At 41.9% G+C, this 26,876-nt stretch overlaps 1 long non-coding RNA gene across 1 annotated transcript; it reads right to left on the bottom strand.

Annotated features, from left to right (window-relative positions):
* LOC102159612 lies at positions 4,761-22,765 on the bottom strand. Its single transcript, XR_001302172.2, has 5 exons — positions 21,314-22,765; positions 17,152-17,208; positions 11,061-11,187; positions 10,742-10,871; positions 4,761-6,898 (listed from the first exon to the last, which is right to left on the bottom strand). It is a non-coding gene; the product is annotated as an uncharacterized LOC102159612 (long non-coding RNA).

The raw sequence follows: 26,876 nt of genomic DNA on the forward strand, positions 1-26,876 counted from the left end.
GTTTGTTAATATGGTGGATTTTACATTGACTGATTTTGAATATTGAATCAGCCTTGCATTCTTGCAATAAACCCTATGGTATAAAATTCTTTTTATATATTCATATGCCTTTTCATATAATTAATACATAATTCTATTTGCTAACATTTTGTTAAGAATATGTGTGTCTAATTCATGAGGAATATTGGCCTATATTTTTCATTTTTTGTACTGTATTTGATTTTTTTTTTTTTTTTTTGGATCAGCGAAGACTAGCCTCACCAGCTGAACAGGGAAATGTTTTCTTCTCTTGGTTTTCTGGAACAAAGTGTGTAGAACTGGTATTATTTCTGCTTTAAACATTTGGTAGAATTCTCTAGTGAAACCATCTGAGCCTGGTGATTTACTTTTTGGGAGTTTTAAAATTACAAATTAAATTTCCCTAATTCTATTTCATATCGGGTGACTTGTGGTAGTTTGTATCTTTGTAGGAATTGGTCTATTTAGCATAAGTTGTCAAATTTATGCATATGAAGTTGTTCATAAATTCCTCTATTATCATTTTGATGTCTTCAGGGTCTGTCATGATATCTCCTGTTTAATTACTGATACTGATGATTTATGCTTTATCTCTTTTTTGGTCAGTCTTCAGAGACTTTTCCAATATACCACACTACCTAAAACACAGACGTGTATTTTAATAACCACCTTTGAATTCTTCAGGGCACTCAACCAGATAAAATGTCTTTTAAGTGACCCTAGGAAATCAATGTTGAATTAAAACTGACTCCTGCCTTCTACTCCTGGGATATCTTGGTGTTTTTTTGGAGTCTGAGGCCAAACTGCATTCCTATAGATTCAGCAGGGCTAATGGACTCCCCAGCCTATTTGCTGTTGTTGTTGTACTAGGTGGCAATGGTTTGAATTGGCCAGAAGCTAGGTTTGAGATTCCAGGGGCCACTGGGCACCATCAGAGATGGACACTGGTTACTGGGGTGAGGTTGCATCTAAAGTGAATCTGTCCTTGGGGCCCAGATACTGACTCCACACGAACACGGCAGCTCTTGTGTGTTAGGAGACTCCAGGAATAAAGGGGACACACACACTGAAAGGAGACTGCTTACCAATACTCTGGGAAAAGGCCAAAGGGGCTCAGACAGGAAGCCGGGCCAGAAGCAATTCTTGAGCCTTCCATTCAGAATGTGCAAAATTTGTATGGTGTCACCCTCTGTTAGAGGGTATCTGGACTGTGTGACAATAGGGGTTTAGGACAACCTTCAGAGAAGTTAGCTGAACAGATTGGCAGGAGACAGACTCCCCCCAAAAAAGCCTATTATTGGGTGTCTAGGAGAGAACAATCTAAGCAGGGAGGTAACAACAGGTCCTGCTAAGAAAATTCAATTTCCAATCCTCTCTGAAGACAAACATTGTGCTATCTTTATTCACCAATCTTTATTTCCAGATCATCATCTAGGTTCAGCTAATACTGGAGAAACATTAGAGTTATGGGCTGTTTGTATCCCTCCAAAATTCCTATGTTGAAATTTGAACCTCCCAATATTATGATGGTGTTAGGAAGTGGGGACATTGGGAAATGCTTAGGTCATGAGAGTGGAGCCCTTGTGAATGGATTAACACCCCTATAAAAGAGAACCTGGAGCACTCCCTCACCCCTTCTGCCCTGTGAGGACACAGCCAGGAGAAGGCTGTCTGCATTAGGATGCAAGTTCTCATCAGACACTGAATCTGCTGGTGCCATGATCTTGAACTTCCCAGGACCCAGGACTATGAGAAATAAATTTCTGTTGTTTCTTAGCCCCTCAGTCTATGGTATTGCATAGCAGTCTGAAGAGACTAAGACAACAGTGTTATCTCAATCTGTCTCTTCCATTTAAAGATTAATAGAATGGAACAATGTCGAGATTAGAAGTCAAGCTGCCCACTTTCAGTGCCTGTTCATCATTCCAGATAAAACCAAAACGAGTGTCTTAAAAAGCTTCCTACTAGAAATGTCAACCAAGGGAGCACCATCAATCAAAAAGACGCACAGGCCTGAAAACTCCTGTTCCCTGTGGATTTTCTGACCATGAAGAGTTAAAAACATTATTTTAAGAAGAGTAGCATAAACTGAATACATTTTCATATCAATGGATATTTCCCAAGATTTTTTTTTTTTTTTTAGGGCTGCACCAGTGGACATGGAGGTTCCCAGGCTACGGGTCTAATTGGAGCTACAGCTCTCGGTCTACACCACAGCCACAGCAACCCGGGATCAGAGCAGTGTCTGCGACCTGCATCACAGCTCACAGCAATGCCAGATCCTTAATCCACTGAGTGAGGCCAGGGATCAAACACGCAACCTCATGGTTCCTAGTTGGATTTGTTTCCACTGCGCCACAACGGGAACTCCCTACAAGATCATTTTTGATGAGAGGCTAAACAGCCAAATTGTTAAGCATACAGTTGGGTTAAATGATATAATCATAGGACTTAGCCTTGAGTGCTTACACTTCAGTGCATTAAACATACACACACACACACACACACACACACACTTTGCCCATTCCTTTAACTTTCAAACTTCCTTTGTCACCTGGTTTTAGATATTTTTTGTAAAATACACATAGTCAGATTTAGTTTTTTTTTTTTGGTGGGGGGGCACCCATGGTATGTGGAAGATCCCTGGCTGGGGATCAAACCCACACCACAGTAGCGACCCAAGCTGCTACAATAACAACACTGGATCCTTAAACTGCTGTGCCACAAGAGAACTCCAGATTTAGTTTTTAAACCACTCGTTAATCTGTCTATGCCTTTGTTGTGTGAATTTAACTTGTTCACATTATCAGTGATGACTGTTACTACTTATTTTTTGGTTACTGTACTTTGATTTTTCTTCATTTTCTTTACTTTTTCTTTGTGACATTACTTTGTCAATGTTCACTGTATTATTTTTTTAATTAGAAGAAATTTTTACTAGGAAACATAGGGAAAATCAAGAAAATCAATCATACCAGGTCCAAATCAGTAATGGTATGGATACATGAAAAAGTCATTATGGAGATTCTAGATACAGGAAAATAGATGAAAGAAAAGAAACTTAACCCTTTATTTTTACACCAAAACACCACTTTTAATGCAATTATTTCAACCTGTTTCTTGAATATTAAATAGCTTATAAACAGAAATATATATGTGTATTATATATATGCATATACATAATTCAAAGAAAAAATAAGGAATACTTATATAGTCACATTTAAGAAACATGAAGCTTCCTCTCAACTTCTCCCTAAACGTAAGCCCCTCCTTCCTCCACAGATGTAATTGCTATCTTAGACTTTGTGTTAACCACTCATTGGCTTTCTTGTGTAGTTTTACTGCTTACATATGCATCCCTAAATGATATACTGCTGAATTCTTTGCTTCTGAACTTTATATAAATCCAATAACATGGTATTTACATTTTCCTTTTTATTAATCATTATTGTTTTAAGATAATAATCTTGATGTGCTTAACAGGCTCCTTTTTATTGGTGTATATTATTCCACAGTATAACCATACCATTTATCTAGTCTCTTGTCAATGGACATTTGCTACTTTCTTTTCAACTGTCATTACAAAAACTTGCAATGTTGCAATGAGCCTTTTTTTTTCTTGTCTCTTTAGGGCCACACCCACAGCATATGGAGGTTTCCAGGTTAGGGGTCTAATCGGAGATGTAGCTGCCAGCCTATACCACAGCTGCAGCAACGCCAGATCCGAGTCATGTCTGCAACCTACACTGCAGCTCATGGGAACGCCAGATCCTTAACCCACTGAGCAAGGCCAGGGATTGAACCTGCAACCTCACGGTTCCTAGTTGGATTTGTTTCCTCTGCACCACGATGGGAACTCCACAATGAAGCCTTCTTATAGGTGTCTATGGGTGCAGATGTGCAAGAGTTTCTCTAGGGCGGGGTTTTCCTGTGATGGAGCTACTGGTATCCTGGATGAGACCCTTCTTCCTATTAGCTCCCTGATGCAGAGCAGGCAACTGAGTATCTATGGCCCTCCCATGTACCAAATACCTGTGGCACCCTCAATCATAGTGGCAATCATCCCAGTTATGTCCAGTTGTCTTAGAGTATGTATCTAGAAGTGCAATTGTTGAGACACAGGTTATTTGACTCTTCATTTTTTTTTTTTTTTTGGCCATTTCTTGGGCAGCTCCTGAGGCATATGGAGGTTCCCAGGCTAGGGGTCCAATCAGAGCTGTAGCCGCCAGCCTACGCCAGAGCCACAGCAACTCGGGATCCGAGCCGTGTCTGCAACCTACACCACAGCTCACGGCAACGCCGGATCGTTAACCCACTGAGCAAGGGCAGGGATCAAACCCGCAACCTCATGGTTCCTAGTCGGATTCGTTAACCACTGAGCCACGATGGGAACTCCTGACTCTTCATTTTTTACTTACAACGTATCCTGTATTGTTGAGATTCAAGACAGAGGTGGGTCCCCTATATAAATCCAACATATACGCAATTCATGTTAATTAGCATACTCAGGTACTATGTTCCTATCCATATACCTCAGAAAGTCCTCACATTTTATATATATAAGTAATACACACACACACACACACACACACACACACACAATCTGTGACCTACACCACAGCTCATGGCAATGCCAGATCCTTAACCTGCTGAACAAGTTCAGGGATTGAACCTGCATCCTCATGGATCCAGTCAGGTTTGTAACCCACTGAGCCACAACAGGAACTCTACTCACATATATATTTAATGCTGCTGTGCCAATGACTTAAACTATTCCTGCTTTGACAAAACCTCCACATTTCATTCTACTAAGAACTGAATATTTTATTATTTTTTGCAATAAGTTTGATATCATGTCTGAAATATGACTATTTCCACAAGAACACTTTTCCACAACATCATTTTTATCCACATTTTCAATCTGTATTTTAAAAAATAAAACATTTCCCCTCAATATCTTCGAACACTTCTTGAAAGCTTTCACATGAGCAAAGCGTTTATAGAGTGTTTCTATTTCACTCCTATATTACTTCTCCAATTCCATCAAGCTATGTCCTATTGAAAAAGATTTTACTATACATGTTGACATCATAGTGGTTCTGCCGTGTGGTTTTCCTGATGTTCAATGCATATAACTTGTAGAAGATGGCTTCTGGACATACACAGGTTTCTTTTTGTGTGTTTTTCTTTGATGTTTGGTGAGGGCTAACCTCTAGCTGAAAGTTTTTCTACATTCATTACACTCATAGGGTTTTTCCCCTGTGTGAATTCGCTGATGTCTTTTGAGAGCTGACTTTTCATAGAAGGTTTTCCCACATTCGAGGCACTTGTAGGTTTCCTCCCTCATATGAGTTCTCTGATGTACGACCAAATTGGATTTCACATAGAAAGATCTCCAGCATTTATGGCATTTATAGGGTTTCTCTCCTGTGTAGGTCCTCTGATGTTGAGTAAGATTTGACTTCACACGGAAGGTTTTCCCACCTCAAAATATTTATAGGGTTTCTCTCCTATATGAGTTCTCTGATGTACAGTGAGGGCTGACTTCTGGCAGAAGGACTTTCCACATTCATTATATTCATAGGGTTTTTCTCCTGTGTGAATTCTTTGATGTTCAGTGAGGTTGGACTTCACAAAGAACGACTTTCCACATTCACTACATTCATAGGGCTTTTTTCTTGTGTGCACACTCTGATGTTGGGTAAGGTCTGTTTTCTTAGGGAAGCTGTCCCCACATTTATTACAGTCAAAGGTTTTCTTCCCTTTGCAAGCCCTCTGATTTCGAGCAAGAGGTTCCTCCTTGCTTGAAACCCCCTCACTTTCACTACCCTCATTTTGTTCCCCCGAGTGTGCTCTCTGATGTTGCATGAATTTTGACTTCTTGTGGGGGGATTTCTCACACTTAACTACTGTCAAAGCTTTTCTCACTTGTATTAATTCTCTGATTTAGAGCGAGGTGGGATTCCTTTCTTAAGGCTCTCTCACTATTATTACACTCATTGGGCTGTTCTGCTGTGTGAGTTCTCGGATGTTGAGTCAGGCGTGGCTCTTCCTGGAAGGATTTCCCACATTTGTTAGCATCATGGATTTTCTTTCTTATGTGAGTTCACTCATTTTGAGTGAGGAGTGACTTCTGCAAGGCTCCCTCACTTCCGTTATACCCATGAGGTTGTCCTCCTGGATGCCTTCTCTGACACTGAGTAAGGTTTGACTTCTTGCTAAAGGATTTCCCCAATTTACTACATTCATAGTAAGCTCTCTGATGTGTATGTTTTGGCTTCATGAATGAGGATTTCCTATTTTCACTGGATTCATGTGGTTTCCTTTCCCTAAGGGTTCGTGGACAAGCACTGAGCTTTAACTTTTGGATGAAGGCTTGACTGTATTTGTTACCTTCAGAGGGTTTCTGACCTGTATGAGCTCTCTTGCATATAATAAAGGCTGTCTTTCTGGGAGAGGCTTTCTCACAATCATTATATTCAAGAAGTTGCTCCCAAGCTGAATTCTTCTGATGTTGAACAAAGTCCTCAATTAGTCTGTGGGATTTCTTCTTTTGATCATTTTCACAGGGCTTGTTCCCTGTAACCATTTTCTCATGCACAGTATCAAGGAATCCATATCCATTGAGATTAGACTTTTTTCTCACATGGCTTCTATTATGAATAATTAATTCAGAAATAATTTTCAAGTTTGTTACAGATAGGTCACATTTATGGGACAGTTTTCTTGAGGGCATTAGATTTGTGGCCATATTAAGCATTTCTCTGAAGGTCTTACTTCTCTCCTTAAGTCACTGCTTTGTTGTTGATGAATAAAGTTTGCCTCAAATACTTGTTTTCATTTTCTTGTGTTATTTCATTCACGTGAGTGGTTCTTTGGACTTTAGACATGTGAAAATTAACATATAAATCTTAACACGTTTCTTAATAAACAGGTTTGTACACAAATGCCCTACGTTGAGTTGATTCTTAGGTTTCCAACATAGTTTCCTGGGATGGAAGAACTCCTCAACACATATTTATCCTACCCTTTTAGTTTGGTACATGAAAACAAAGACAAAAACACATATTGTAGTAGAAAAGGGGAGACAAAGCTGAAAATTAATATGGGCAGCTTTGGCATGTTACAAATATGAACTCAAGATGGGTAGAGAGTTTGAAATAAAACACAGGGAATGGTGAACTGAGTACAAAGGAGATCAGGAAAACTACTGATCCCAGGATGGAAGATATTAAAAGAATGAGGCAAAGATAAGGGACACTGAGTAGGGAGACTAGGAAGACTGAAGGGTGATCAAGGGAAGAATCAGGGCAAAGATTAGGTCTGGAGGCAATCAGAGACCAGAACTTAATCCTCTTCTGCCCTGGATCTTAATTCCTGCCATAGGATCCTACTGTATAAGCTTTCAATTTCCCCTTCTCTTTTCCATTCTGTACACAAATGTTTATGAAATACTAATTTCCTCTGATCTAAAAGTCAGCCCCATAGTTCTAGCCCCATCTTTTCATATGATTGTGATATGTCAAAACATTATCTGAAGACTGTTAAAATATATGAGAGGATAAGCCATGCTTTCAATAGGATCCAGCACACCTCTGTATCCTGACTATTGGTGCTATCATTTGATTCTATCAGTGCTAATCAACAATTGTCTGTCTTGATTGACAATTCGACTTTTCCTTCTTTCAATCTGCTGATTTACTTTATTGACTGACTGTGCCCTATCACAACACTAATTTTTAATTCTACTTTTTAAAAATTGAAGTTTAGTTGATTTACACATAGTGTTAATTTCAGGTGTACAGCAAAGCGATTTAGTTATACACAATACAGATATATGTACATAACCATATTTTTTTTCAATTCTTTTCCACTATAGTTTATTACAAGATACTGAAAACAGTTCCCTGTGCTATACAGTAAAATCTTGTTCTTTAACTCCACTTTTTTTGTTTGCTTTTTAGGGCCACTTTCATATGGAAGTTCCTAGGCTAGGGGTCGAATCAGAGCTGCAGCTGCCAGCCTACAGCACAGCCACAGCAATGCTGGGTCACTGACCCATTGAGTAAGGCCAGGGATTGAGCCCACATCCTCTTGGATACTACTAGTTGGATTTGTTTCCACTGCACCACAATAGGAACTCCCTAACTCCACTTTCACACTGCATTTTCTTCCTCTCTGATTTCTCTTCTTTTGTGTAAGAATCCAAGTACCTGGCTATTCAACTTGGTCCCAGGACCTTTTTTTTGGTGTGGCATATGGAAGTTCCCAAACTATGGGTTGAATCAAAGCTACAGCTGCCAGCCTACTGCACAGCCATAACAACACTGGATCCTACACCACAGCTCATGGCAATGCCAGATACTTAACCCACAGAGCGAAGCCAGGGATCAAACTTGCATCCTCATGGATACTAGTTGGGTTTGTTACCATTGAGCCACAATGGGAACTCTGGTCCCAGGACATTTATTAATCCTTGCCTTAAAATTTTTTGGCTATGAGTGATTATTATCTTCTGCTATTTTCATTTTATGCAATAACATTGGTTGTATGCTTACAAACTCATGATTTTTCTGTAGAGATAAAACAAAGAGAAGCCAGTATGCTAACAACGGAAATTTGATATTGGATTTTTTGGGGGAGGGGGGCTGTGCCCATGGCATGTGATGGAACTGAGCCATAGCAGTGACAACGCTGAATCCTTAACCTGCTAGGCCACCAAGGAACTCTAATATTGGATTTTTTTCTTTAAATTGTATACTAGATTTTTATATCTAAATTCACAATACATGATCCTCACACAAGTCTACAGTGTTGTCAGCTCCTATCAGATCAGGATGTTTAATTCCATCCATTGTGTGTTTTCAACCACAGAGCCACTCTCATGTTCTACACTTACCACATATTCTGTCCTTAGCTCTACTCAGAACCTGGACATCCTTCAGGGTACTGTTACAATCCCACTGCTCAAAAAAAAAAAAAAATCTGAACACTTTAAGTTCCATTTGTGGTAAAATATGCAAGTAGCTACTGTCTGTATAATATGTTTGAACACTATTTCCACAGCTATGGAGCGTCCTCTCTATTTCTGTTTCCATGAACAAGCCTGATTTTCATTGCTTTTGGCAGTTTTTCCACTTTTATTTTTAAAGTTTGGGATTTCAGCTGCCTCCAACCTATAACAAAAATAGAACTGACATTAAAAACTTTTTCCTTGTGGTCTTTGGGTAACTTGCAGAGGTATAAAAGGGCAATGCTGACTGTGTTTGCATCTGCATATTGGATTTCACTCCTTTCTTCTAAAAACACTGTTCACGTGCCTCCTGGGACACCCTAGGGTGCTCTAGTGGGTGCTCCTTCTCAGTCTCTCTCGCTAGAGCCCAACATCTCTCTGCCCTCCAAATGCAGTGTCCCTTGACCTCTTCTCTTACCTACTTTCTCACTCAGAGTAGAATTCAGTCTTAGCAGGCTTATAAAGCTTTGCCTCTAGTTAACCTCTGCCATCATCTGCTACTTTATCTTCACTGAACTCCTCTTGTCTCACTGACTTCCTTGTTGCTGACTGATTACACCAGGTGCCCTCCCGTCCAGAGGCTTGGCATCTTCTGTTCCCTCGACCTGGACCTCTCAGATAACCATAGCTCACTCCATCCCTTCATCCAAGACTCCACTCCACTACTCCCGTCCAAAAAGGCCCTCCCTGACTTCCCTTCAAAAAACAAAACTTCCTGTCAGTCTCCATCCCCTTCATCTGACTTTAATTTTTCAGAGTCCTGATTACTCCCAGCCATGTTACCCATTTATTGGCTTTTTGGATCTACTGATAGGAGCTGAGACTTTGGTTTTGTATCTCCCGAGCTTAGAATGTGACTGGTGCATGGTAGGTGCTTAGTAAATAATTGAATAAAATGATGCATTGATAGATGCATATTTACAGAGTGTTTGGCACAGGAGGGAAGGTAAAAGGAGGCCATTATTGAAAAGAGGAAAAAAAAAACAAAGACATGAAGATCTAGGATGAGGAAGGCAGCAATTGGATTCTACAAAAACCAATCAACTCTCTATAAAAGTCAAGGAGGCAATATGCTTGTTTGTATTTGACACTACATCTAATGCAATATTATGTGTAGATATCTATATTTAAGGTTCACCAGCAGACATTTGCAACCAAACATCATTTGCAATGAGTAATATTTAGAGGGTGACTCTTTCATCTTGGGATAGTGTCCATTGGAAATCACCTCTCTCACTGTATGAATGTTTGCTTCTTGCATAAATCTCAATGGCTAACATCACTGGAATTAGCTTCACCTGATCACTTTCTTTTATCCTATTTGATCTAACTGGAGGGTTACCTATTCATTCAAAGGCTTAATTAAGATTCTAGAAAGCATCTTCTGATGTTGTTTTCTTCTCTGCTTCTAACTCTCTTTTCAGTGTGTAGGCTTCTCATTACAAAAATATAGCTTGAACTGAAAACAACATAAGGGAATCAATAAAGCACCTAAATGAAAAAACGTCAAATAGAAAACAAAGAACATTTATATATGAGAATGGTATTTGGAGGTTTGATGTCTAAGGAATGGTAGTCATCAGTCTTAAGTCACTTCAAAAAGTCTGGAGGCTCTAAGAGAGATTACTAAAACCTGTTTCAAAGACACCAACCTCTTAACTGGGCCACTTTGGATCCAGTTTCCGCTTCCATCTGACCTCATTAACTCACCTGGGTGGCTGTGACTTGGGAGTCCTCCCGTTAATATCCGTGGTTCCTCTCCCTGCTCCGACTTGAATATCAGCTCAGGTTTGTTGTGGGAAATGACATGGCACTTGGCAAAGTTGCTTGGGATTCAAGCCTTTGGAAGAACAACAGGGGAGAACCCTACAATGATGGGGTCCTCATCAAGGAAGACCCTTTCACAGGGAGAGAGACTAGAATACATCCTTTCCATCCCCTAAGAGGTCTCTGAATCTAGCATCTCAAGTCTCAAACTCATGACACCCTGTAAGACAGGAAATGCACCCGCTCAGGAAGCTGTGCTTACCCAGGGATGCCAGGTGCCTGTAGTTCTCCAGCATCACGTCTCTGTACAGGAGCCTCTGAGCATCAACCAGCAGCCGCCACTCCTTCTGGGTGAAGTCCACAGATACATCCTCGAACAACACAAATCCCTGTAACAGCCCGATGCTGCTTAGTCTGCAATGCTCAAGACTAGAGGGTTTGGGAAATACGTATGGATGTTGACTCTACTGTGTCTACTGTAAAGGGTTTGCCAGAAAATGTTACAAAGGCTGTCTATCAAGTGCCTTCCTGCATGTCACAAAGGCATACTTCAGAGATGCTGCGGCTTTGGTTCCAGACCACTGCAGTTCAGTGAGTTACCTGAATTTTGGGGTCTCCCAGTGCATATGAAAGTTATGTTTATGCTATTCTGTAGTCCATTCAGAGTGCAATAGCATTCTGTCTAAAAAATCCCCAATGGACACACATTAAGAGTATTTTATTGCTAAAAAAATGTTGACGATCTGAACCTTCAGCAAGTTGTAACCTTTTTTTTTTTTTTGTCTTATCTTTTTAGGGTTGCACTTGCGGCATAAGGAGGTTCCCAGGCTAGGGGTCAAATCAGAGCTGTAGCTGCTGGCCTACAACACAGCCGTAGCAACTCGAGATCCAAGCCACATCTGTGACCTACACCACAGCTCATGGCAATGCCAGATCATTAAACCCACTGAGCGAGGCCAGAGTTTGAACCAGCGTCCTTATGGGAACTATGTCGGTTCTTAACCCGCCGAGCCACAACGGGAAGTTCACCATTGTCATCTTTTTGTTGGGGGAGGGCCTATCCTTGATGTGGATGGTTGCAGACTGATCAGGGTAATGGGTGCCGAAAGCTAGAGTGGCTGTGACAATTTCTTAAAGACAGACGATAACTTCTTCCACATTGACTGATTCTTCCTTTCATGAATGATTTCTCTGAAGCATGTGATGCTGTTTGATCGCATTTTACCCACAGCAGAACTTCTTTCAAAATTGAAGTTATCTTCTCAAAGCCTGCTGCTGCTTTACAACCAAGTTTGTATAATATTCTAAATCCTTTGCTGTCGTTTCAACAGCATCTTCACTAGTAGATTCTATCTGAATAGACCACTTTCTTTGCTCATCCCTAAGAAGCAACTACTTATCTGTTCAAGTTTTATCAAGAGATTGCAGCAATTCAGTCCTGTCTTCAGGCTCCACTTCTACTTTTAGTTCTCTTGTTATTTCCACCACATCTGACGTTACTCCCTCCACTGAAGTCTTGAACCCCTCAAAGTAATCCACGAGGGTTGGAATCAACTCCTTCCAAACTCTTGTTAATGTTGATAGAAGTCTTGACTTCTTCCCATGATTCACAAATGCTCTTCACAGCATCTAGAATGGTAAATCCTTTTTTTTTTTTTTTTTTTTGCTTTTTAAGGCCACATGCAGCATATGGAAATTCCCAGGCTAGGGGTCAAATTGGAGCTATAGCTTCCACACCACACCACAGCTGGATCCGAGTCGTGTCTGCAGCCTACACCACAGCTCACGGCAACGCCGGATCGTTAACCCACTGAGTAATGCTCTAGAAGCAGGGTGAGTGTTTTAAAGCCGTGGTTCTCCATCAGTCATGATTCTGCCTGCCAGGGGGCATCTGGCCATGTCTGGAGACATTTCTGATGTCACAACCCAAGAAAGAGTGCCACTGATGTACAGTGAGCGGAGCCCAGAGATGCTGCTATCCAGCCTGCAATGCACAGGACAGCCTCTCCAACAAAGAATTACAACAAGGAATTACCTGGCCCCAAATACCGATAGTGTTGAGGTTCAGGAAGCCTATTTTAAAGGCAAGTCAGAGAGGAAAGTAATAGGTTACTATAAGAGATGACCACCTATTTTTTTTTTTTTTTTTGTCTTTTGTCTTTTGTCTTTTTGTCTGTTGTTGTTGCTGTTGTTGCTATTTCTTGGGCCGCTCCTGCGGCATATGGAGGTTCCCAGGCTAGGGGTCGAATCAGAGCTGTAGCCACCGGCCTACGCCAGAGCCACAGCAACGCGGGATCCGAGCCGCGTCTGCAACCTACACCACAGCTCACGGCAACGCCGGATCGTTAACCCACTGAGCAAGGGCAGGGACCGAACCCGCAACCTCATGGTTCCTAGTCGGATTCGTTAACCACTGCGCCACGGCGGGAACTCCAAGAGATGACCACCTATTTTTAATGTTGTGGTAGCACTGGAGGTTTAGGAGTGGGAGCTGCTTCCAAACGGAACTCATCAGTGATTGGTGATGGCACGAGGGAAAAATGGAGCATTACTCCCAGGGTATCTGCAGGAGCAGCTGGGTCAATGCTGGTGGCATATATTGAGACTGACAAAACAGGAGAAAGAATAGAGGCAGAGATCCATTTGGGACATGTTATCCTTGAGATGCCTGTGACACATACAAGGTAGAGATGCCCAGGTGATGGCTAGAGTTCAGGAAAGAGGTCTACAAGGATACATTTCTGGAAACCAGGAGTGTCTCAGTGGTGGCTGAGCCATCGGAACAGGGAACTTGCTCACCAAGAACATGGAGATGGAAGGACAGCAGAGGAAGGTGTGTGGACCTGGGGACCACAGAAGAAATCAGGAGTCAGCAGCTATCTCTGCAGCATCTAGAACAGTCCCACTCCACAGTGGTGCCCAAAAAGCAGTTGCAGAATGAATGAAAGACATCTCAGGAGCCACTGGTGGTGAGAATTTCGAGAATAAGTGACACTTCTGACTCAACACAAGGTTGGGCACACACATTAATTTCCGCCTCTAAAACTATAGCAGGGAGAGACATAAAAACACCAATATATGACACAGAGCAGAGGAAGTTTCCGGAAGACAGAGCATAGGAGGCAGATACTAGTGCATTGTGCTCGTCCCTTAATGTAAACAAGAATGGGCTTAAGTCTCAGGTTCTGTTCAGTGCCTGGAGGGACCTCCCAGCCCAGCAGTAGCTGTGGCTGGAAGCCGAGATGGGCTCTGGGCTGAAGACCAGGGAACGTGAGTCAGGGAAGGGCTGCCACACTCTGTACCCCTCAAAGGTGCTGGCTGAGGGTCAACGCTCAAGAGGACGCGCCCTATAAAAAGCAGAATACTGCCTCCAGGTGTCTGTGTGAACTTTGCAGCCTAACAGAGGAGCAGGGTACTGTGCTTAGTCCCTTGATTCAGTCCCAGCTTTTGTTTTTAGGCAACTCTGGGGAAATAGACTAACAAGCTCTGCCATCAGGTAAGGTGCTTCCCCTTTGGCAGGGGAAAGGGAGTCCCCTCAAGTTTTGCCCTCCTCTGCAGAGCCTAAGAGAAGCCTGTCTGTACACATATCCCAATAATCCATGTAAGAGGCCCCAAGTCAGTCCTTTCGTTCAAGTGAAAAATGTGCCACGGAAACAGAGCTTTGCGAAGCTGAGTAACATACATCAGCTGTCTACACTGATCTAAGGAGACTTTTATCTTTCTGGTCACACGGAAAACAAAAAAAGGCCCAGATGCTGGAGGCAAAAATAACAATCTGAAAAATAAGCATCAGGGAGAGCAGATTTGAAGCAAATTTAACGCCAATAAAAAGCAACGGCCCGAAAGATAAGTACCAAGACCAACAGATTGAAGACTATGAAAACAAATGTAAGTAAGATATTGAAGAGAAGAATTTTTAAGTATCCCCTTGGGTGTCTGCAAATCATATAAGAGAGCCTCACTTCCCCAAAAGGAGAAGAGTTGACTACGAACAAACAAAAAGTGCACTGATATTAAACATTTTGTTGCTGACTTAGGATAACAACAAAAACCCCAAACTCATAAGCAAAGGCTTGAAAACAAAATGACCCCGATGACAAAGATGAGTCAAGCTCTCGAGGCACAGGATAAAAGCACAGAAAAGTGGAAACGAAGGAAGAGACGTGCGGGCGCACAGATGGCCAGCCTCTGGCCAAGGGAGGGGAGGTGCTGACAGCCACTCGGGATATCTGGGTGGAGGGAAGGAAACGAGCATGAGCACCGAAAGAACTGAACACGTCCAGAGCAAGTGGGTCTTCAGCTCAGTAGGACCTGTGCAATTACCAAGCAGGCATCCTGAAGATAGGGAGCCGGCATGCAGCCTGGGGAAATACCTGAACACCAGGGATAAGGGAAACTTGCAGGGAGAAAAAAATCAAACCCGTTACTACACAGGAGCATGAATCAAGCTGCCACACGACTTCTCCTCAGACTCTCCAAATGCCAGGAGGTAATGCAGATTGCCTTTTCTTTTCTTTCTTTTTCTTTTCTTTTTTTTTTTTTTTTTTTTTTTGTCTTTTTGCCATTTCTTGGGCCGCTCCCGTGGCATACGGAGATTCCCAGGCTAGGGGTCGAATCAGAGCTGTAGCCACCGGCCTACGCCAGAGCCACAGTAACGTGGGATCTGAGCCGCGTCTGCAACCCACACCACAGCTCACGGCAACACCGGATCCTTAACCCACTGAGCAAGGCCAGGGATCAAACCCGAAACCTCATGGTTCTTAGTAGGATTCGTGTTAACCACTGCGCCACGACGGGAACTCCCAGATTGTCTTTTCTAAGCGCATCTGAAGGAAAGGGATTTCAAACCAAAATTCTATAACCAGGCAATCACTCACGGAACGGGGCGGAACGAAGGCCCTTTCTGACACCCAGACTCAGAAGAGTCATTCTGCAGATCTCTCCAGAGGCCTCAATCAAAACTCAGCAGAATCGGGGAAAGAACACAGACCATACGTAAACTGTGGTGGACACACAGAGCTATGGGAACTGGTTCCTGGCACAGCCAGAGAGGGTGGGTGACTTTTAGACTGTGCAAGGGAACCATACATGGAGCTAACTCAATAGGAAACATCTTTTAGGAATTATTAAAGTGGGTATAAAGGCAAAGATTTCACAGGTTCTGGAAAAAGCTTTACACGGTGGTACCAAGCCTGAGAAGTCCCGAAACTTTGGAAGAGGTGCTGCTGCAGTAATTGATGGCAACTTGGACCCAGGCCACGCCCAGGTCAAAAATAGGCCACGTGGAGTCAGGTGATAAAATCAGCCATTGAAGCCAGAATGGCTGGTCCTTTGGATGAGTTAGGGCTGCCACAGAAGCAGATCAGGAGAAGGTACTTCACACCCACTTTCTGCAGAAGTAGGGTTCCCAGATTTAGTAAATAAAATACAGGGCACCCAGTTAAATTTGAACTTCAGGTAAATAAGTTTTTGGTATAAACACGTCCCAAGCAAGATATACTGTATATGTCCTGTGTCTTAGCTGGTAACCCTAGGCCTAAGAGCTGTCCATTCCAAGTTCTTGGGCTGGCTGGAACACAAACAGATGGCAAGTTACTGCTGACAGTGGTTGGAAAGCTTGCAGGGGGCTTGGACTCCGGGTCTCCATTTGGCCAAATTTCTAATGCGGTATCCTTAGAACTACTGCAGTTATAAGCTCTTGAGAAGTTACTTACAATTCAGTACAACGGGGATATAATGCATGTGCCTACCTCATAATGCTGTTGTTGGAATTATACGTGCTAATCCAGGTGAGGCATTTAACAGTGCCTAGGGCACATTAAGCCCTAAATTGCAGGTAATATTATAACTACTATAATTCTGTCACTTTATCTTCAAACTTGGGATGGCAAAAAAGAAAACAACAACCAGGAAATGTATGTTAGAATTGAAATAATTATTGTTCAAGTAGCTAGAAGATGTGACTGTTAACAACGAATTCCAAAAACATGTAATTATTATGTTAGGAGAAAATGAAAAAAAATTATTTAGAGGATTTCCACAAAACCCGAGGTGAGGGAGGAGCGTATCTGATTTGAATGATACTGAGGAAAACAATTCCTGACATTGGTGGAACAATGTGCTTACATGCGTGTTAAATACATCACAGGGCATCGACGGCACAAGAAAAATAAGTAAAGACCCTCCACACCTCGGGAAGAGGAAAGAAGGAAAGTAATACACGATGGTACAGGAAAATGTTGGGAAATGAAACAGTGAAGAGAAACTATCGACCTGAAAGCATGGTTACTAAAAATGCAAAGTAACTCTTAAATGTCACTGACAAAAAATGGCGTCACAAGTAAACAACTCACCCGGGCTGTGTTCATTTTCTCCTGCTCCTGGAAAAGTTGAAAACTGTAAAGGCAGAGCTAGAGAAAAAAGAGAGCAAAGAAATTGTGAGACATATGATCTACCTGGAAGGTCCTCAGAGCATTTGCCCAGAAATCCACAAGGGTCAGGTGACCAACACATGGTGGGAGACTCCCTCTACCCCCTCAGAGGGGGGCAGGTATGCCAAAGGGGCCCTGGCAACCCTGGGGTCACCTGGGGAGCTGAGAAAAGCAGGTTTTACATTGAGGAGAGTAAATATTTTTCCTTATTGGTTTCTTATAATTCATCCTCTTCTTTGATTTAATAGCAAACACATATAAAACAAGGCAAAGTCCAAGTAAGAAAGAGCAGGTTAACAGCAAGAATGACATGCCGTGCTTTGGCTATTATTAAACCCGTTACAGTCGGAAATTTTTGATGTCTAGGATTTACATTAAAATACTCCAGTAGGAGTTCCCGTCGTGGCTCAGTGGTTAACGAATCCAACTAGGAACCATGAGGTTGTGGGTTCGATCCCTGGCCTTGCTCAGTGGGTTAAGGATCCGGCGTTGCTGTGAGCTGTGGTGTAGGTCAACGATGCGGCTCAGATCCTGTGTTGCTGTGGCTGTGGTGTAGGCTGGCAGCTGTAGCTCTGATTCGACCCCTAGCCTGGGAACCTCCATATGCTGCAGGTGCAGCCCTAGAAAAGACCAGAAAAAAAAAAATACTCCAGTAGAGGAAGATGAAAGGGGGAAGTGTACGTGTGTGTGTTGATGGTGGGGAGGAGTATATATGTTGGTAATTTCTTTCTTTTTTTTTTTTTTTTTTTTTTTTTGTCTTTTGTCTTTTTGTTGTTGTTGTTGCTATTTCTTGGGCCGCTCCCGCAGCATATGGAGGTTCCCAGGCTAGGGGTCCAATCGGAGCTGTAGCCACCGGCCTACGCCAGAGCCACAGCAACGCGGGATCCGAGCTGCGTCTGCAACCTACACCACAGCTCACGGCAACGCCGGATCGTTAACCCACTGAGCAAGGGCAGGGACCGAACCCGCAACCTCATGGTTCCTAGTCGGATTCGATAACCACTGCGCCACGATGGGAACTCCTATGTTGATAATTTCTGAAGCTTGATGAGCATTGGAGTCATTATATTATTTTCTTTACTTTTGCATGTTTTGAATATTTCCATTTGAAAAAGTGTATAAAATAATGCAGTGAACAAAACTTGATATTCTATTTATATTTTTATCTCCATGAAGTTAAAGAATTAAGAGGAACTTCTGGCAACAGGGATAGATGTGCTTTAACAAAGTCTATTTTTTATTTATTTTATTTTATTTTTTGTCTTTTTGCCATTTCTTGGGCTGCTCCCGAGGCACATTGAAGTTCCCAGGCTGAGGGTCTAATTGGAGCTGAAGCCGCTGGCCTACACCACAGCCACAGCAACGCAGGATCCGAGCTGCATCTGCAACCTACACCACAGCTCACGGCAACGCCGGATCGTTAACCCACTGAGCAAGGGCAGGGATCGAACCCGCAACCTCATGGTTCCTAGTCAGATTCGTTAACCACTGCGCCACGACGGGAACTCCTATTTATTTATTTATTTATTTATTTATTTTTTTGCTTTTTAGGGCCACACCCGCAGCATATGGAGGTTCCCAGGCTAGGGGTCCAATCTGAGCTGTAGCTGCTGGCCTATGCCACAGCTCACGGCAACCCCAGAGCCTTAACCCACTGAGTGAAGCCAGGGATTGAACCTTCATCCTCATGGATGCTAGTCAGATTTGTTAATGGCTGAGCCCCGACGGGAAATCCAAGTCTATTTTTTTAAAAAGGCATTTATTCTCCTTTGGTTCCGGTGTCTCCAAAGGAGGTTTTATGAAGAAACTTGTTTTGACTTAACTGAGACACAGTGGGCAGAACAATGGGGGAGTCAGGGGGCCTTGAGGTGCCTTTTGGTTATGCCACTAATGAAAAATACATTTATAATATTATAATAATGTAGGTATAGGCAGTTCGCATTGTGGAACAGACCCAATTTGACCCCTAGCCTGGGAACTTCCATATGCCACGGGTGTGGCCCTAAAAAGAAAAGAAACAAAGGCAGGTATAGTATTAGTGATACTAACCATACTTGCATAGTGCTTATTATGCAGTAGGCATTGTTCTAAGCACTTTACATATGTTACCTCATTTATTCCTTAAATAGATCAAGATGCAGGTACTATTATTACTTCCTTTTTATAGATGAGGAAATTGGGGGGAAGAAAGTTTAAGTAATGGGGTAGAGGTGGGTTTTGAACCCTGGCAGTCTGGCTCCAGAAGCCTTGTATTTATCCCTATGCTAAATACTTCCTCAGGCCCCCACTCGGGGCAGGATTACACACTCCGAAAAGCTCTTCCTGCATTCCCCTATAAAGGCAGGAATGGGGGTGGGCAGCATATCCTTAAATTCCAGGTTTGATGATGGGTGTGGTTTGAAGGCTGCTCAAAATCCCAGAAGAGGGGCTGGAGAATTAAGGGCATCGGAGGAATTTCCAGGAGGAGTAGAGAGAATGTCCCCTTGGCCGTCCTCCTGGACTCGTGCTCATCAACTGGCCTGCGGATTTCCTCTTCCCACGAAGCTGCCTCCTCCCCACCACCCTCAGCCCAACTCCCTTTTGAAAGTTGGCCCACACCTCCACTGGTTCTCCACAACCTCAGGTACGATGTTAACCAGGGCAGAAGGATCGGGAACTGGTCTCAAGCAAGCAGATCTAGAATCTGCTTGATTCCGGGATCTCTGCCCTGCCACCATGGAGAGCTGTATCCGGGTGTGTGTGTGGGGGGGATCTCCTGCTCCTGGCGCCCTCTTTTCCTCGCAAGAGCTGTGTGAGCCTGGGGAATCCGTACCCTGCAGGAGGTGGTAAATTCAAACAACTGGGATCTTCAGCCCAGATCCCAACTCTCTTGGAATTTGCCATCCTCTACACAGAAGTTCTCTCAAACTGGTCCCCAACCAGCAGCATCAGTGTCACCTGGTAACCTGATGGAAATGCAAATTCTTGGGCCCCTCCCCAGACCTCCTGAGCTGGAAACTGGGGGTGGGGGTCCAACAGAGCTATTGGGGTTTAACAAGCCCTCCAGGTGTTTTTGAGGCATGCTTATTTGAGAACCACTCGCAGAAAATCTGGCTTAGGCATCTGAAAACTGCTGACGGCACAGGCCAGATGGACAATGAAGAAAGTCTAGAAGCCTCAAGTATGCAGTGACCTGATGGCTCTGAACAGATACCAAGAAATCTCCAAGAGCCTCTGGAGAAGACTTAGTCCCCATACACTCCAGGTCCTTCCCTGTGGCTCTTAGGGATGTGTCACTCTGCTTAGTACTGTGAAGGATGTGCTGCTGGACTAGACCCAGCACGGGATTTACAAATAAAACTGAGGTTTGCAATCCCAGCTCCTTCAATTACCGGCCTTGAGTCTTCACCTCCAGTGTCTTGGTTTTCTTATCAGTTAAAATGGGATGGTAATACCGACTTCACTGGGGTAGGGGGATGGGGTGTCTCTGAGAACAAATAACGATCTTAATGAAAAGAACAGTGATAAAGGCAATTAACATTTCCCAGGTGCTCAGCAAAGGCCAGGCTTGCTGTTGAGTGTTTACAGGTTATCTTAATTCAATCTTCAGAACAGCCTTGAGACTGCTGTTGGGAATAACTTCATTTGACAGATGGGGAACCTGAGTCTTAGAGGCTCATCGTTTTTTAAACTTATCTTTGTTCAAATTCAGGTTCTTAAATCAGTCAACTTATACTGCAAACCCACCACCTGCTGCTAGCCTGCAGGTATACAATAAATATTATTAGAATTTATTCTCACCCTCGCTGGTGTTGTGGATTTGACTCGATAATGCACAGTCAGCCAAGGCACATGCAAATTCGAGGAGCTTCTGGAAACAGCGCTTTAACATTTGGACGCTTTTTCTCAGCGCAATTTATTCTGACCTAGCAACAGCTACTCTGTTACTTGGCTTTCTTTAGGAGCAAATGCAGACCAGACTCGGGAACAAGTGTTACAGAGAGTCTCAGCCCGCGTGAAATTCGCCCAAGTTTTTGGTCCACCAGGTGTGGACACAAAACCTATCCCAAGATGAGCGAAGCAACCCTCCAAACTAGGTTCTCACCTGTAGCACTCATCCTTCGTGCAGGAACCAGCGACAGAGCGTCGCGTAAACCCGAAGCCTCCAGGATTATCTACCACATAAAGCTGGAGACAACTGAGCCAAACAATGAGGGAGAACTGCGCATGCGCAAAAGGAGATTCGAGGCCAAGTTCCCACGCTCTCCTCCAGGTGATCCATCAAATTCGGGCTCTGTTTCCTATAAGTCTCTGCGCCCCCTTCCTTAGGGAATGTCCGAAGAGTTCCTTCTTTATCTGGTCGGTTGGATGATTTGCCCTACTCCACTCAAAACTGGATTTCAAAAGTAATACACCAAAACTGTAAATAAAACGGCAAACATGAATCAAAGGATCTTGCCATTAAACATGCGGTTAATAATTTTCCTACCCTTTTTACCTTTTTATTTTGAAAAATTTCAACCTTACGGCAAAGTTGCATGAATGATTCGTTCTGAATGAACACCTGTAAAGTGTTTACTTAGATTTGTCATTTGTTAATATTTTGCCACATCTGCATTCTGTTTATTTCTCTCTCATCTTCCTCACCATTTGAGAGTAAGCAGCAAACACGAACTATCACCCCTAAAATTAGCATGTATTTTCTAACAAGGGCATCCTTTTACAGATCAAATTCAAGAAAAGTGAACACTGATATATTATTATCAAATATATGGACCATATTCGAATTTCACCCATTGTCCCAATAATGTCCTCTATAACTTTTTTTTTTCTGATCCAGCATCCAATTCAGAGTCATTCCTTACATTCTATTCTTATATCATTTAGACCCCTTTCATCCAGCTCTGCAGCTTTTTTGAATTTTTCTTTTTTTTTTATGGATTGGTAATTTTGAAGAGGACAGGCTCCCTGTTTTGAAGAGTGTTCCTTAATTTGACTTTGGGTGACTGTTTCCTTAAAATTAAATGCAGGTTATAATTTCTTGGCATAACATAAGAGATGTTATGTTCTCAGTAAAATGACATCAGATCAGTTTCATACATACCATGTCAGTTTGTCCCATTTGTCATAATATAAACTTTGACTATGATTAAGATGATGTACAGGTCTGCACACTTTTCCATCAATTGTTTCTCTTAATGCCAAGAGTAGTAATAGGAAATAAGCTCCATTCACAGCAGCATCAGTATCTGGGACTAGTTTAACAAGAACCAGGCAGAACTTACACAAAAGACACTCTTTCCCTCTACCATGTGACATTAAAGATGTGAATGGAAACTTGTACTGGCTTCATAGATGGGAAGACGACATTCTTTTAACAAAATTGCATCCAAAATCTTGATAAGTTGAGTGATGTGATTTCTTTCCTTACATTTTATTTTACCTAACAGAACACATAAATTTCATCTGGAAGGAAGTGCCTGTCGTAGCTCAGCGGAAACAAATCTGACTAGTATCCATGAGGACACAGGTTTGATCCCTGGCCTTGCTCACTGGGTTGAGGATCCAGTGTTGCTTCTGAGCTGTGGCGTAGGTTGCAGACGCGGCTCAGATCAGGTGTTGATGTGGCTCTGGTGTAGGCTGGTGGCTACAGCTCCCATTTGACCCCTAGCCTGGGAACTTCCATATACCGTGGGAGCGGCCCAAGAAATGGCAAAAAGACAAAAAAAAAAAAAAAAAAAAAGAAATCATGTTAGGGATTTCCCTTTGTGGCTCCGCGGGTTAAGAACCCGACATAATGTTGAGGAGGATACAAGTTCGATCCTTGGCCTCGCTCAGTGGGTTAAGGATCCAGTGTTGCTGCAAGCTGCAGCATAGGTCACAGATGCAGCTTGGATCTTGCATTGTTGCCATGGCTGTGGTGTAGGCCAGCAGCTGCAGCTTCAGATTCGACAAGTAGCCTGGGAACTTCCATATGCTGCAGGTGTGGCCCTTAAAAAAAGAAGAAATCATGTTAGGAAGCTAGAGGCAGTGTGGGGAGAGTATATCTCTCATACTTACCTTTTATACCACATAAATTTCACTTGGATTCCTTTTTTTTTTTTTTTTTTTTTGTCTTTTTAGGGCCGCACTCGCAGCATATGAAGGTTCCCAGGCTGTGGCCTACACCACAGCCACAGCAACGCAGGATCCGAGTCATGTCTGTGACCTACACCACAGCTCATGGCAACACTGGATCCTTAACCCACTAAGCGAGGCCAGGGATCGAACCCACGACCTCATGGTTCCTAGTTGGATTCGTTTCCACTGCACCACGATGGGAACTCCTCACTTAGATTCTTGATTTAACATTTTAATAGTTAAACCACCAAGTACCTTGAGAAAATGCAAAAGAATTTTCTCCTTTAATCTCTGGGTATGGATGGCAGGCTGTCAAACCAAAAAACAATGACTACAAAATTTTACTCTAGAAACATTTAAAACCTTACTTTCAGAAAAAAAAAAAAAAACAGGTAAAATTAGATTGGAAAATATACTTAAATATATAAAAGAAATGGCTTATTGACTTTAATTATCTCTTACAAATTTATAAGAAGATCACACTACCATAAAAATGATCTATGGATATAAAGGGAGAAGTAATAAAAGGGAAAATGCAAATGCGGGGTAAATATGTGAAAGCAGCCCATGGACTACAAATAAAAAAATGCAAATGTTTAAATACATTTTTTGGCCTTTACAGTGGTAAAGATGATAAAGAAAAATTATATCCAAGGAGGCATAAGTTTGGGGAAATGTTTATTCTCATAAATTTCTATTTGGAATATAATTTATAAAACAATTTGGAAGCCACTCTGTACCAAGATTTAAAAATAGCCTGCACTTTATTTTATTTTGTTTTTTGCTTTTTAGGGCTGCGCCTGTGACATTTAGAGATTCCATGCTAGGGGTTGAATCTGAGCTATAGCCGCCGGCCTACGCCACAGCCACGGCAACGCCAGATTCGAGCCTCATCTGCGACCCACACCATCGCTCATGGCAACACCCGATCCTTAAGCCACAGAGTGAGGCCAGGCATCGAACCTTCGTCTTCATGGATACTAGTCAGATTCATTTCTGTGGAGCCACGACGGAAACTCCCTAGCCTGCATTTTAATGGAGCAATTCTATTATTAGAACTATGACCCAAGGAAATAATTGTCCAAAGATGAATATATAAGTACATTTCTTAAAGTTTATGTTAACAGCAAAACATTGTTAAAAATCTAAGTGTAAAAAAAAAGAAATGAGCTTGTAGGAACCCATAAGGTGAAATATTAGGTAACCATTAAAAAATTATCATGCAGAGATGTATTAATTGACATGAGGGGACTTTATAATATTTTAAAATAAAATACACTTTAATCAAGAATATAAGGCATCAATGTGTTTTGGTTTTTTTTTTGGTAAAAATTATACGTCTCCTTAAAGTGTAAAAATGAATGTAAAAATCAAATATAGGGAAAAAACTGAACAAAAAAGAAAAAAAATCGTTCATATACATAACAATAGAGCAGGCTATGCAAGGATTTTGTTTGTAAATACCTGAAAAAATTCAAAACCTTAATTACTCAATACTAATATCCCCATAAGAAAAGACAAAGACTAGCGAGAACGCATCCTCAGGGAGCATAAATTTACATCCACTGTGGAATGTATCGGCTCTAACACTGCCTTTTTTATTCTCTTGGCATTAACTCTGAAGTTGGACGGAATGTTCTCCACTAAATTAACTACACAGTGCATTATGGTGTTTGTTTAAGTGTCTTTGTAGTATATTAGAACATCTAATTTCCACTTCAAAGTAATTGGTCTTCATGAATTTTTAAGCCCCCTAAGAGCCCAACCATTTAATGAATATTTGGATGAGACTGACGTAGTAATTAAAAGATTTAAAATTTTCGTAATAGCAAATGTTAAAATAATCACCAATGTTACATAATCAGGAGTTCCCATTGTGGCTCCGTGGGTTAAGGACCTGATGTTGTCTCTGTGAGGACTGGGTTTGATCCCTGGCCTGGCTCAATGGGTTAAAGATCCATCATTGCCACAAGCTGTGAGGTAGGCCTCAGCTGCAGCTCTGAGTTGACCTCTACCCCAGAAACTTCCATATACTGCAGGTGTGGCTGAAATAAAGTTACAAAATCATTCCAAACACTCTAAAGCATTTGTCACGTGTGCTCATTCCAGGATACTATCAATTCTGGCTTGAGTGTGAAATGGGCATATTTCAGCTTATCTGCTAAAGTGATACAGACAAATCTTAATAACATAAACACAGCTTGCAATTAGTGCTCTTTACTACTTTATAAGTTATGTGGTTCCTTACAATTTGTGGAAACTTTGGAAGACTTGTATTATATTGAAATTTGTACCTAATACGAGACATCAGTATATCTGCTGTAGGTTTCTTATAGATGTCCATTATCGATCAGAGCTAGGAAATTCCTTCTATTTCTAGTTTGCTCAAGATTTAAAAAATCATGTATTTTAAAAATTATGAGTAGAATCTGCATTTTAACAAATGCATTTTCTACATTATTATAATTTGTTTTTGTTTTTTGGATGCACCTTGGGCATATGTAAGTTCCCAGGCCAGGGATGGACTCTGAATTGCAGCTGCAATCTACACCACAGCTGCAGCAATGCCAGATCTTTAACCCACACAGCAGAAATGCTGCATTTTCTGTATTATTGATATGACTTTTATCTTGCTATTATAGTTCATCTCACTGGTTAATTTTTTAAAGAGTTAAACAAATACTGCATTCCTAACTTGGTCATGATTGCTTTTGGTATCTAAGGTAGTGCATATTTACTAAACCTATGTGGTAATCATGTCATATGTAAGTCAAGTTATTATCTGTATACCTTAAACTTACACAGTGTTGCATGTCAATTATATCTCAGTAAAACTGGAAAAACAGCACCCAATTTTATTTGCTGATATTTTGTTTAGAATTCTTATTCATGATGACATTGATTTCTCTCTCTCTCTCTCTCTCTCTCTTTTTTTTTTTTTTTGCTATTTTAGGGCCATACTTGCAGCATATGGAGGTTCCCAGGCTAGGGGTCTAATCGGAGCTGTAGCCAACAGCCTACACCACAGCCACAGCAACGCCAGATCCAAGCCACATCTGCGACCTACACCACAGCTCGTGGCAACACCGATCCTTAACCCACTGGGCGAGGTCAGGGATCAAACGTGCATCTTCATGGATCCTAGTCGGGTTCGTTAACCACTGAGCCATGAGGGGAACTCCTGACATTGATCTCTAATTTCAGATTTAAATTATCTTTATGTGGTTTTGATATCAAGGTTATGCAGGCCAATAAAATGAGTTGGGGAGTGTGCCCTCTTTTACAATTCTCTAGTACAGTTTCTGAAATATTGGGTTATTCCTTACATATTTGGTAGAATTGTTAAGCCATGATATCTGGGACCCCAAATTTTAAATTATGGGATTCAATTTTAAAAACAATTCAAAATTGTTAAAGAGTTTCTATTTCTTTTGTTATCAGTTTTGATAACTGATGTTTTTCTAGAAACGTATTTATTTCACCTAAAAGCACCGGCAGTGGCTTCCTCTCAATTTCTAGCGTTAGTGCTGTCACTAACATTACGCATG

This window comes from Sus scrofa, chromosome 17, assembly GCF_000003025.6.
Source record: "Sus scrofa isolate TJ Tabasco breed Duroc chromosome 17, Sscrofa11.1, whole genome shotgun sequence".
Classification (NCBI taxonomy): Eukaryota; Metazoa; Chordata; class Mammalia; order Artiodactyla; family Suidae; genus Sus; species Sus scrofa.